Here is a 12849-nt window from a genome sequence, read left to right as displayed (position 1 = left end):
CCCCCTCCCGTATACGCCCCTACCTTGAAGTCATCATAGTCATAATTACCCTACTTTGGTCTCATTATTAGCTTACTTCATATAGACAAGGGAACTATCACCTTTAGTCAATCATATCATGTCAAGGAAGGCAACTATAGCACAATCCTATCTAAGCATACATCATATAAGAGAAACACCTCATGAGTCACCTTAAGGCAAGCTTGTGACATGCATGAACAAGACCCCATAATCCTACCCATGCTAAGCTATACACTTTAGGTTCATCATTCATGTTCATCATCTTTTAGCATCATAAAGACAAGGGGAGTCACCACTAGTCATGCATGTATTGGAGAGGCCTCTAAATCTAAAATCCAAATTAATCATGCTCATGTTCATAAATGCAAGGGGGAGTCACCTCAAGACATAAATGTTTAGCTCATCATGAAAGACAAGGGGAATCACCTCAAGCCATATATATCATGGAATCATACAAATAAGGGTAATCATCTCTAGTCACACATACTAGTGAATTATAAGGACAAGGGGAGTCTCCACAAGTCATACAAGTTAATGAATCATAGGTATTCGCCTCCATGTCAATTTTAATGTGATATAGGTATTCGCCTCCATATCAATTTTAATGTGTAATGTAGGTATTCGCTTCCACATCATCACATAAGGATCATAGGTAATCACTTACATGATCAAACTAAAGGCTAATGGGTATTCACCGCTTGCCTTGGGAGTCACACATATATAAAGGGTAATCACCTCACACTCCCCATGACTAACTAATTAGGAGTAAGGGAACTCACCACACATTCCTATCATGTAAAGGTCATTTAAGGGAATCACCACAAGCCTCATCACAATTTATAGTCCTAGGACTTAGATTCATTTTAGGTGAGAAAACCTTTCAATCTAGAATCATTCTATGTGACTGTGAGAGAACCTTTCATGTCATGTTATATTCATGCATAATACCATATATAGAATTCTACATTAAACATTGGTATCCTCATGACTCAAGTGGATCTATCACTTCACATATTCAAGAATTTATTAGGTAGATTTGGTAGGCAAAGGTCGTCCACCATAACTCTATCCATTTAAGCTTCTAATCTCGTTTAGAGTTTACCCTCAAAGCCTTAGCACATCTAGATCATCCCATTGGCTTTACTCTCAAAACCCTAGTGATCATCATTCATGACTACAAGACTTATACTCAAAATTTTACTTCTTATTAGCTTCATTATACCTAGATTTCAAGGTATTCTAATCACATCCCTCATTATTAGGTGATTCTAGTAACAATTGATCATAAAGGTTCAATTTCATCTTTACAAGTCATGATCCCTCATATTCAATAAAGTCTAGTTCAATTTATGATTATATGTTCCTAACCTTGAACAATTACTACATATGACACTGATTTAAGAAGATCACCTATGAACCTTCAATTTCACTTCTAATGGCATAAACCCATAAAATATCACATTCATCAAATAGACTAGGGTTAACCATATAAATCACATGAATTCATCATAATATCATAATTCAATGTTAATACAATCATAATTAGGTATTATCCACTAGATTGGAATCATATCTAAACCCTACCCACAATGTAGAAGGAAACCCTAGCTAAAATTGGGTTTTTGACTTCACAATTAGGGGAAAACCTAGGGGGCTCTATGGGTGGAAGAACTCATAGATGATTAAGCTAACATACCTCAATTCAAAGCCCTAATAAATCTTAAAACAATGGAGGAAAATATGCCCCTCTTCCTTCTCTTCTTCTTCACTTCTAGAGAGAGAATTATTTGGAGAGAATTTGGGGTTCTTTGATGAATGAGTTAATGACTTAGTTTAGGGGTCTTATTAGGCTTATATAGGGGGTTTAATAACTAACTAACCGACCTCCCTTAACCCCTAGTTAATTACTAATTAACCCCTAAGTCCCCTATCTAAAAACTAAACTTGAAAATCTGCCCCAACTCACGAACCACCCACCCATGGACCGTGGGTGGGTCCATGATCCGTACTGCACCTTCGTAGGTGAGGTATTGAGGCTCAACATTGCAGGCTTCTGTAGGACTTGACCTACGACCCCAACCCACGAGGCGTAGGTCCATTCACGGCCAGTAGGTGGCAATCATAAGTGCTGCCTATTTTGACAACTTTTAGGGCTGTTTTGAGGTCCACTTCAAGGACCCCTTGGGTGGTCCTTGGGGGGTCGTACCTTGACGCCCTAACCCTTAAACCTCCATACTAAGTTCGAGAATCATTTTTACGACTTTTAACCCTCATACCACACTCCAAAACTCTTACGATAAGCTCTAGAACTCTCTAGTTCAACTTACTAGTTTCTGAGGCGTAACACAACATGTCCAAAAAGGGAAAGTACATGAAAGGAACTACAACATAGGAAAAATCCATCTTCGAACCATGAGGACTCACCAACAAGCTCGGAAGATACACAAGTCCAAGCTTTAGCAACTAGAATGATCACCTCGAGAACCGGACCCTACACTTGGGGAAAATGTAGGAAAAGTAGGCGTTAGTACAAAAATGCACTAAGTATGATAGTCATGCATAAAACATTGAAAACATGCAAAAAGGGACATTTCATTTGAAAGCATGAAATTTACCAAGTTTAAACATCATCATAAAGATAGTGGAAAAGCATAAGTCATAAACATAGTCAACATAGTCATCATCATCTTTAAAACCTTGAAAACTCATATAAAATCTTCTTGAGTAACCATAGCTCATAATTCATATTCTTGTCCTTGTTGGTGTGGGAATAAGCCTTAACTGACATGAGACCATGTGAGTTATACATGGTCCCTCGGTGTTACCCACACCGAAAAGAGGTGTCCTACTTGCCTAAGGTAGAACAATACTTTAGCTTAGGTGGATCCACTAGCTAAATAGCCTATGGGGGCATACAGTTTATGGGATAGGGAGGTTGCTACTAGAAACCCAGACTCAACTTGCATAAATGGTCTCTATCTCATGAGACATACTTTGGGAACCCAGACTCAACTAGTATAAAAGGATCCCATTGGGAAGTCGGACTTAACTAGTGTAAAAGCTTCCATCCCATAATCAATATACACTCAGTGCTAAGCATTAATTCCCACGGATTACATATTAAGTCTTGACTTAATTCATATTCATGCTTAATTAACCATGTTTAGATTATTGGGATATATAGTATTATAACCATATGTTTAGATATAATATTTATTATGGAATAAATATTTACTCAGTTTTAATAGATCATATATTTGTTTATGGTGTCTATTTACTTATATAGTAGATGATTTAGTGTATAGAGTTTTAGCTTATACACAGAGAATTAAATCATCGATTCTTATAAGTATGAAGTTTTTTTTGTTCACAATCTAGTATGGAAATTGGACATGCCATCGGTACAATTGTAGCACAAGATTATATATAATTTATCTTGGTTATGGGAATGGTATAGTTCCAAGTTCTTGTGCTAGTGTATTTTGTATGTATTGAACGGGACCGAGTAGAGCTAGTTGTTTTAGACTGATTGACAAAAGCATATTCTCTAAAATGTTAAATGTACCTATATTCTTAATACTGATATAACTTTTATGATCTATATAAATTAATTATTGTTTTGATTTATTAAAAGGTGAGATTCTGAAATGGGTCAATATGCCTGGTAGATTGGATGATAATAATATATATTGGTGAAATAATTAGTTAGTTGATGCAATCCATGTCTCGTTATAGAGATTGATTGATATGCCTTTTTCGAGAAATTCATAAGTTTTCATCGTGTCCAACCTTGCAAGTGGATTTATGGATTCGACACATGAAATAAGTTAAGTAGTGCTCTAAAAGAAATTAATCATTGAATTAAATTTGCCAGTAATTTAATTTATTGATTAATATCTGTAATATTAACATGGGATATTACATAAGTTTTTAATGGGGAATTTTGAAATATAAATAGAGGAGTGCAATTACGAATTTCTAGTGGAATGATTTATAATTTATTATGGTAAGAATAAATTCAAATTAATTATTTGAATTATTTCCATAATAGGAAGCCTCAGTAATTAATTATGTGGTCACTACAGTGCTCATATTTAACTAGAACTCAGAATCCTATTTCTAAGGTAAAAAGGAGAGTTAGACGTGGATTTGGTTTTAAAAAGAAAATAGGCGTGTTTTTTTTGGAAGAAAAATAACGTGTGTTTTGGTTCTCCTCTTTGGACTGGAAGAAATCCCTATAATTAGGGATTCTTCTAACCCTAGAAAGATTGAAGGTTTTCGTTCATGCTTGCCCACCCAAGTATTGAGAGAGTTTGGATATGAACTTGGGATCACTGTAGAAGATCATAGTTTTAGTCTTACTTGGAGATTCCCTTGAAGGTATCTGCTCACGCCTCAAGAGGTTTTTATCGAATTAAATTTCAGCAAGATTATGTGTTCTAACATAAACGGTATTGGTTATCTATTATTCATGTACGTAGTAAGATTCTGGTATGCTTTTGTTGTGCATATAGTTTTCTAAGAGTCTGGTTCTATTAAATTATTACTATTTAATATTTATGAAGGGTAAAGTAGTAAATTACTATCGTCTCAATGGGTTATCGATTTACCCAATAACCCAATACTAAAAACTGATATCAAATTGATAACCCAATATTTTTTTATAAATCCATTAAAAGTCCGTCAACCCAATAATCCAGTAATATTATTTTTGGTTCAATTTATTGATCGGTTTGGTTTTTGCACACCCCTAGCAATATGTCATTTTCTTGCATGGGTTAAGTCCAATATGTATCTCTGAATTTTAATTGGTATCTCAACGTAGTGAATTAGATGTCGTTGTCACGACTAAAATGACACAAGCAAGAAAAATTGAAATCGAGAAGGCTCTAATTGGTAGCTAGCCCTAGAGATTATGTAAATGCATGGATGATCAGCTAATAGTCATCCATGAAGCGATTAAAAAGTAATGATCATGATTTTATTCCGTGACAAAACTTGATGATTGTGATTATGCGTAGGATATTGCCTGGAAAATGCGAAAATGTGAAGTGTACTTTTTTGTATGACTATGAAATTGTAATCCGAGAAAAGGCCATAAAAAGATTAGTGTGTTAGTTTAGAAATGATTTGTAATTTTGTTAAGCTGAGTTGGTGTTAAATTTTTGGGCATGTATTTTTCATGGATAAGGAACAAGGATGAATAGTGATAGTAGGAAAACTCTGATTTAAGGACAGTCGATATTGGTTGGGAACCATAGGGAAAAATGGCTATTTTTGTATGATAGCGAGAATGTGATATGATGAACAATTTTTCTAAAGTTCTACAAGATTGATTTTATGTTAAGGTGGTGCGAGATTCTTATTTATGCATTGTTGGAGCTAGTCTTGAGGTATCATTTAAGACAATGATGGAATTTCAAGAATAAACGTTGATAATGAGGATTGAGAAATGACGGAACCTTGCGAAAAATTTCAATTTCTAGGCTCACCTCGTCGAGGTCACCATAGCGAGGCTGGCCAACTATGGTGATCCTGCTATGGCGGGATTTGTTTTTCTATATAGGAGGCCACTGTAGTGGCGTTTTTGCTGCTATAGCAGGAAAGGCCGGACATAATCTCGGCCATGTCTTCCCTTGATTTATTTTTAATTTTCGGGGCGTCTAAAATCATAATACATATGGGAACCACAACAAAAACAATGAAAATTGTTTAGAACATATCCTAATATGCATATATGATGAATAATGATAGAAACCAACATCCATGTGCTAAAACAATGTTGGTGTCCTATTACCCATGAAAGTATGAAATATCGTAGTAAATAGAGCATTTTGATCCATTTTATTATAAACCCAATAATTTGAATATGTGTGTGATGCACCCTCCTCCCTTATTTAATTAATTAATTTAATTTAAATACTACTAAAAGACTGGTTTAACTCGACCCAAAATGTTTCACCTACCAATATAATTGATATTTTTTTTCTTTTTCTTTATTTTTCCATTTCTCAGCTTTTTCTCTTTATTTTTTTCCTTCTCAAATTACGCAGGAAATTGAAGATTATCAACTTAGTTTGCTTCATTTTGTACTGAAAGTAAGTCTTTATGTTTACATCACATTTTCATACGCAATTTCGGATCATTCTCGTCGTTACAAATATGATTCCAGATTGCATTTGACATTATAAATAATAGTTTCCCTCAAAACCTAATCACAAAAGATAACTTGATTTCTCAAATTTTAAAGAAATTAAACCTTGAACAACTGGAAATTAACAAGAAGTTAGAATGTTCTTACCTTTTTGGGTTGATTTCATTCAAGAGAGGAGATTTTTTTTTTTTTTAAATACTTAATGGTTTTTTAGTAAGAATTGGGAAAGATGATGTATTTAAAGTGTAAGTAATTAAATAATAGAGAAAGAATTGACATGTAACACTTTTAAATTCGTTTTGAAAGAAAAGTTTCTCATTCACGCTCGTTATCTGCAAACAAACATAGGGAGAAAACGATTCAAAATGATATATTTACAAAGGTATTTAATACTTTTGTGGGGTGATAGGACGACCACTGTAACACCCGTATCCGAAAAAGGGAAATGAACCAAATTTTTGGAAGTTGCTGGTGCCAGCCACGAAGGCCAACCACGGCTCGTGGGTTTAACCACGGACCGTAGGAGGGTCCATGGGTTGGCCACCCTGCCAAGTGACTTGAGGTGCAGGACCATGACTCAACCTACGGACTGTAGGTCAGACCACGGTCTGTGGTCGAGGTTCTTGGTTCGATGGCCAAAAAAATTAGGTTTCTGTTGACCAACCACGGTCCACCAGGACGGGACGTGGGTCAGACCACAGTCCATCTTTTGGATCCGTTGATGGTCACTTGGAAGTTATTGTTAGGGGAAGTTGGGTCTTTTCCTAATTATTTAGTTCCTATACTACATAGTTTTACCCTTCCCTAAGACCCCTATATAAGTATTTTCAACCCCCAAATTAACCCATTTACTTCATTCTTCCAAACTCACAAAAGAAGACCTCTCCAAAATATTTCTCTCTAGAAACTTGAAGAAGAAGAAGATTCAACCTAGGGTTTCAAGTCAAAGTCTCAATTCCTCCATTGAAACTAGTTTTGGATTCAAGGTATGATAGTTTCCATCCATGGATTCCTTTCATTCATGGAGTTCCCAAATCCCTCTATTTCAAAAGGTAGAATTCCTCAATTGAGTTAGGGTTTCTTAAATTATCATGGGTTCTCTTCATTATTGATTTAAATGATTGAATTATGATCTCTTATGCATGAATTGATGAAATATGATGATTTTATAATGATTTGCCCATGAACCCATGTAATCCCCATGTTTTCAAGTTATGAATCATATGATGTGGGATTTTGATCTTCAATGAAGAGTTTTATGAAATTGAGCATGTATTGCAAGTTTTACATGTATTTATGATGAAATCCATATCTAACCCATGCTTTCTAATCATTGATGATTGAAAGTGGGTTTTGAGCCTCAAGAGGTAAAGTATGGACATGCATTGTTTTATGAAATCCATGCAAATGTTTTAAGGGTGCTTTGAGAGTAAAGTACCAATGATGATGTTGTGTTGTGAAAGGATATTTTCATAAACACATAATAACATGATGTGAAAGGTTTTCTCACATAGGAGGATTCTTAGGTTAAAAGGCTTTCTCACCTAATTGAATCAAAGAGTAAGAGCTAACCTAATGAACTAGCTTGGTTTGGTTGTCCAGGGGCATCTTTCCATGAATAATGAAGTCAAGTAAGAAATGACTATTCTGTGGGATTTATGCTTAGCACTGAGTGGATATTGTTGATGAGATGAAAGCTCTCTCGTTAGTAGATGTCGGGTTTCTAGAAGCAATCTCATGAGATGGAGACTCCCCTGTTAGTAAATGTCGGGTTTCTAGTAGCAATCTCTTTATCCCTTAACTATGTGCCCCCATATGTTGATTTAGCTAGTGGATCCACTTAAGCTAGAAGTTCATTCTCCTTACCTTGGCAAGTAGGACAACCCTTTTCGGTGTGGGAGACACCAGGGATCATGTTATAGCTCACATGGTCTCTATGTCGGTTAAGGCTAATCCCCACAAGTAATAATGAACTAAGGTTACTTCAAGAAGTATCGCATATGAGTTCAAAGGTTTTAAAGATGAAGTTAGCTTGCATTGACCATGATTTATGACTTATGTATTCTAAGTCTTTTATCTCATGTTTAGCTTGGTCAATTGCATGTCATAAATGAAATATCCCTTTTAGCATGATTAAAATGTCTTATGCATGGCTATCTGTCATACCCCAAGCCTACACCCTGGGCGGGACTGACACTTGAAAACCATTGTTGGCCCCAAGTGAACCCTTAGCCAGGCTTAACTCTCAGTGGAAAACTTACTCAACAAAGATAAGTTCATGAAATAACTTAGAATGTTATAAAGGAAACATTCACTGGCCAATAAGGCAACTCAAATCTTATAACAAAACAACTGAAATGAATAAGACTAATGAACTAATAATGTCTAATTGTCTATGAAGCCTTTAATACTATAATGGATGTCAGGACAAGACCCCCGATCATCCTAACAACCAAATAACAAAGCAATAAAAAAGGATCCTTCGGAAAGTAAAGAGGCTCACCCAATGACTCTAAAATGCTCAACTGGATCAACGAAGCGCTTGATGTTGATCCTGGTTACATGTATCTGCATCATAAACGATGTAGGCCAAATGGCGTCAGTACATTGAATATACGAGCATGTGAGGGGAAATCTAAACATACATAAGCTTGAACTGGAATCTGAAAGAAACACTAACCTCAACTTTACTCAACTCAATGCAGAAATAAACAACAATAGAGACGCAGTTTATATAAAGCATTTAAAACAATAGATAACATCTCAAAGTATTGGAAAATACAATAATATCCCAATTTTATATAAGAATATAAAATAAACTCTATTTGGGAGATTCTCTAACCGACAACCATCACTATGAGCTATGTGATGATACAACATCTCGCCCACGTTGCCAGAACTGTCGTATAACTTGTCGGGATATTGAACACCTCAACTAAGTGGATCCACTAGTCTATGCTAAAAAGCATTAAGGAATCGTATAAAAAGTATGACCCCTTTTTACCCACATTGGATACATGGTTTATGGAGACTTGAGTTATTATGAACTCGTCCACATATCGGTGATCAAACCTATTCCCAAAATATACTCAGTTCATATGTTTAAAAACATAACTCTTTCTCTGTGGTTTGAGTTTATTACTCAAAACCTATCTCTTAAAAGAGATGAAATTCAAAATTGCTCATGAAAACTCTTTTGGAAATCGATGTTTCCTCCTTATCTTAAATGTGAAAGCATTTACTCTTTGAGAATACTTGGTTCCTATATATCATTTTAAAGAAATTAACTTGGCTCTACTCTTTCTCAAACTCAATGCTTAAGTCCTTAAAACAATTGAAAAGGACTTTTGAAAGACTCTAAGAACTCTCTTGACTTGACTCTCAGATCTACCTTTGAATTTGAATTATTGATTCAAGGCTTATGATCTCATGTGAAGGATGATATCTCGATGTTTAAACATACCTTAGAGTGTAGAAAACAACTAAAACACATAGGTACAATTCGAGGAAACTCAAACTGAAAGAAGTGGGAAAGGGTAGAGGACCTGGCGACCTTGGCGTACTGAGTGGCACAGGGTGCCAGAGCCTGAACTACAGAAGGCTGGTTGGGGAGCACTGAGCGACGCAACGCCCCAAAGACAAAACTATAGACTCCTCTTGTTGGAGCACTGAGTGGCGCGGTGCGCCAGCTCCCTACCCAGAAAATCCATGAATTTTCTTGTTCATTTTTCTACCCTAATTCGTCTAGATTCGATTGATTTCTTCCCCAAACACTTAGATTCAAATACCCAACCAAAATGTACAAGAATCTACTTAAAATAACCTCAAATCTTACGTAATTAACTCAAGAACTCCTCAAAACATCAACAATCAAGATCCCAATAGAAACTTCGACAAAATCCATCAAGAACTCAATTACTCTACTTTCAAGAACAAAAATACGCTAAATTAAATCATGATTGGCGCTTGGGTGAACGAACCCAATGCTATGTGAACTCACATACATCTTAAGGATTAACCCTTGGCGAAATCCGCAAGTGAAATCTCAAGAACGCGACGAAACCTTGGCTTTTCTCCTTTTTTCTCTTCTCTTAAAGACCTAGCGTTAATTTGGAATGCGAAAACTGAACAAAATCAGTTTAGACCCCAAATAAATTATTAAAAACGAAACAACTTAATTGGGTAATGAAAAGACCAAAATACACCTCTTAAATCCGGGTGACTTTCCTTATCCGGACATCCCAACTTCAAATGGGCATATCTTACTCATACGAGATCGAAAATAAGAAAACTTGGTGGCGTTGGAAAGGTAATTATAAGACCTTCAATTTGATATCTTCTAGGCCACTTAACTCACCGTGTGCTGAAAGTTATGGTCGTTTGAACTTGACACAAACTCATACTTAGCATATCTTGTCAATATTTCCAAATTTAATCTTTCCAAAAATGGTTTATTCCTATTTTTAGTTTCTTTCTAAGGCAGGATGTTACACTATCATACTTGGTACATTGTTTTGTACTAACACATACTTTTGCCTACATTTTCTCAAATGTAGGGTCCGACAGTGTCACGACCCGAGCCTACACCCTGAACGTGGCAGGCACTCGAGAACCATTGTTGGTCCCCAAGCGAACCCTCATGCTGGCTTAATACAAGCGGAAGACTAACTCAAGCATACATCAGCTTAAAACTGAATTAAATTCATTGAACTACAATAGTGAACTTTAAGAAAGTCTGAACAGAACTCACAAGAAAGTAAATACAGAAAACTCTTCAACTTTGTCTATCTATGAAGCCTCTATTATAGAAATATATCGAGACAAGGCCCATGACATCTCAAAACTACTAACTTTAAGTTAAAGGTAAAGTCCTCCGGAATATAATAAGGCTCACCAAACCTAACTAGAATATCACATGACCTCAACGAAACGTCTGTTGATGATCCTGAATACCTGTATCCGCATCATTAAACGGTGCAGGCCAAATGGCTCAGTACATGGAATGTACGAGCATGTAAGGGGAATTCTAAAGCATAAATATAGGCTTGAACTTGATAAAAAGGAAACATACTTACCTCTTCTCAACTTACTCAACTCAACTCAACTCAAAGAAACATTGTTCAACTCGACTCAGAGAAAATAAGACTCAACACAATAAGGAGATATTCAACTTAGTGAAAGAAGGAACAACTCAATGATAAGATACTCGACTCTGTATACTCAACTCAATATAAAGAAGCAATAAAAGATACAATATATGGAAAGATTTTAAAATAGTAGAAAGAAACTCAATTTATTTAAGAATACAATAATAACTCAGTTTGTATGCAAGGATAAAAAATAACTGTGTTTGTATATGAAAATACAAAATAAACTATGTATATAAGAATATAAAATATCTCCGTGGGAGTTTCCGTAACTGACAACTATCACTATGAGCTATGTGGTGATACAACGTCTCGCCCACGCTGCCAGAACTATCATATACTTTGTCGGGGTAAAGAACCTCTTAACTAAGTGGATCCACTAGTTTATGCTAAAAAGCATTATGGAATCATCTAGAAAGTATGACCCTTTCTACCCACGTTGGCTACATGGTTTTTGGGGGTTGTAAATTGTCTAAACTCTTCCCCATATCGGTGCTCAATACTACTCCCAAAATATAACTAGCTCAGATGTTTAAAATCATAACTTTTTCTATGGTTTGAGATAATTACTCAAAAATCTATCTCTTAAAAGAGATGGTACTCAAACTGCTCAAAACTCTATTGGAAATCTCAGTTTTCTCTCATCTTAAATGTGAAAATAATTACTCTTGGAAATACTTCGTTCCCATGTATCATTTTAAAGAAAATGAGCTCAACTATGCTCTTTCTCAAAAAAATAAATTCAAAATCATACTATAATATGATCATTGATGACTCGGGAAGTCATACTGCATAAACATTGATAGTATAACTAGATACCATACGGCTCATACATTGATGGCATACTCGATTGCATACTAATCATGTATTAGATAACTCTTTTCTCAAAACTCATCTTTATTTTTTCAAAACTCAGTTTAAGAACTCAAGTGTTGGCTTTAAAAAAAAGCTTTTTAAAATTTATAACTCAAATCACATGGTTCATGTGGAATTATGAACATGAACGACTCAACTTAGGGATCTTAATAGAAATAAAGAACATCAATACTCAGAACTCAAGACTCTATGATACTACTCATCTCTAGACTACACAACTCATAAGGTTCATGCAGAATTATGTGCATGAACAACTCAAATCAAGGACTTCATGGGTAGCATATAATAGTCCCATAATTAGGATTATAATCTCAAAGAGATTTGAAACTCAATACTCAAGACTTAGAACTTGAAGATACTACTCCTCTCAAAGATACTTAACTTATGGAGTTCATGCGGAATTTATGGCCATGAACGACTCGACTCGAGGGTCTCCATAACAATATGGAACTCATGTATACGACTCTTCTCATTCTCATACTTACTTCCTCAAAACTTAGCTCAAATCGACAGTTGATCTCAAAGGATTCACAATTGAACTTAAAGACTTTCTTGAACTCTACTCTGAACTCTTTCTTGAATTTGAATTATGAATTCAAGAGTTATGATTCATGATATGAAGGATCTCAATAACAATATAGGAATTCGATG

The sequence above is a fragment of the Solanum tuberosum genome, unplaced genomic scaffold (genome assembly GCF_000226075.1).
Source record: "Solanum tuberosum cultivar DM 1-3 516 R44 unplaced genomic scaffold, SolTub_3.0 scf00637, whole genome shotgun sequence".
Classification (NCBI taxonomy): Eukaryota; Viridiplantae; Streptophyta; class Magnoliopsida; order Solanales; family Solanaceae; genus Solanum; species Solanum tuberosum.
The sequence above is the reverse complement of the archived record's forward strand: the minus strand, read 5'-3'. Positions refer to the sequence as shown.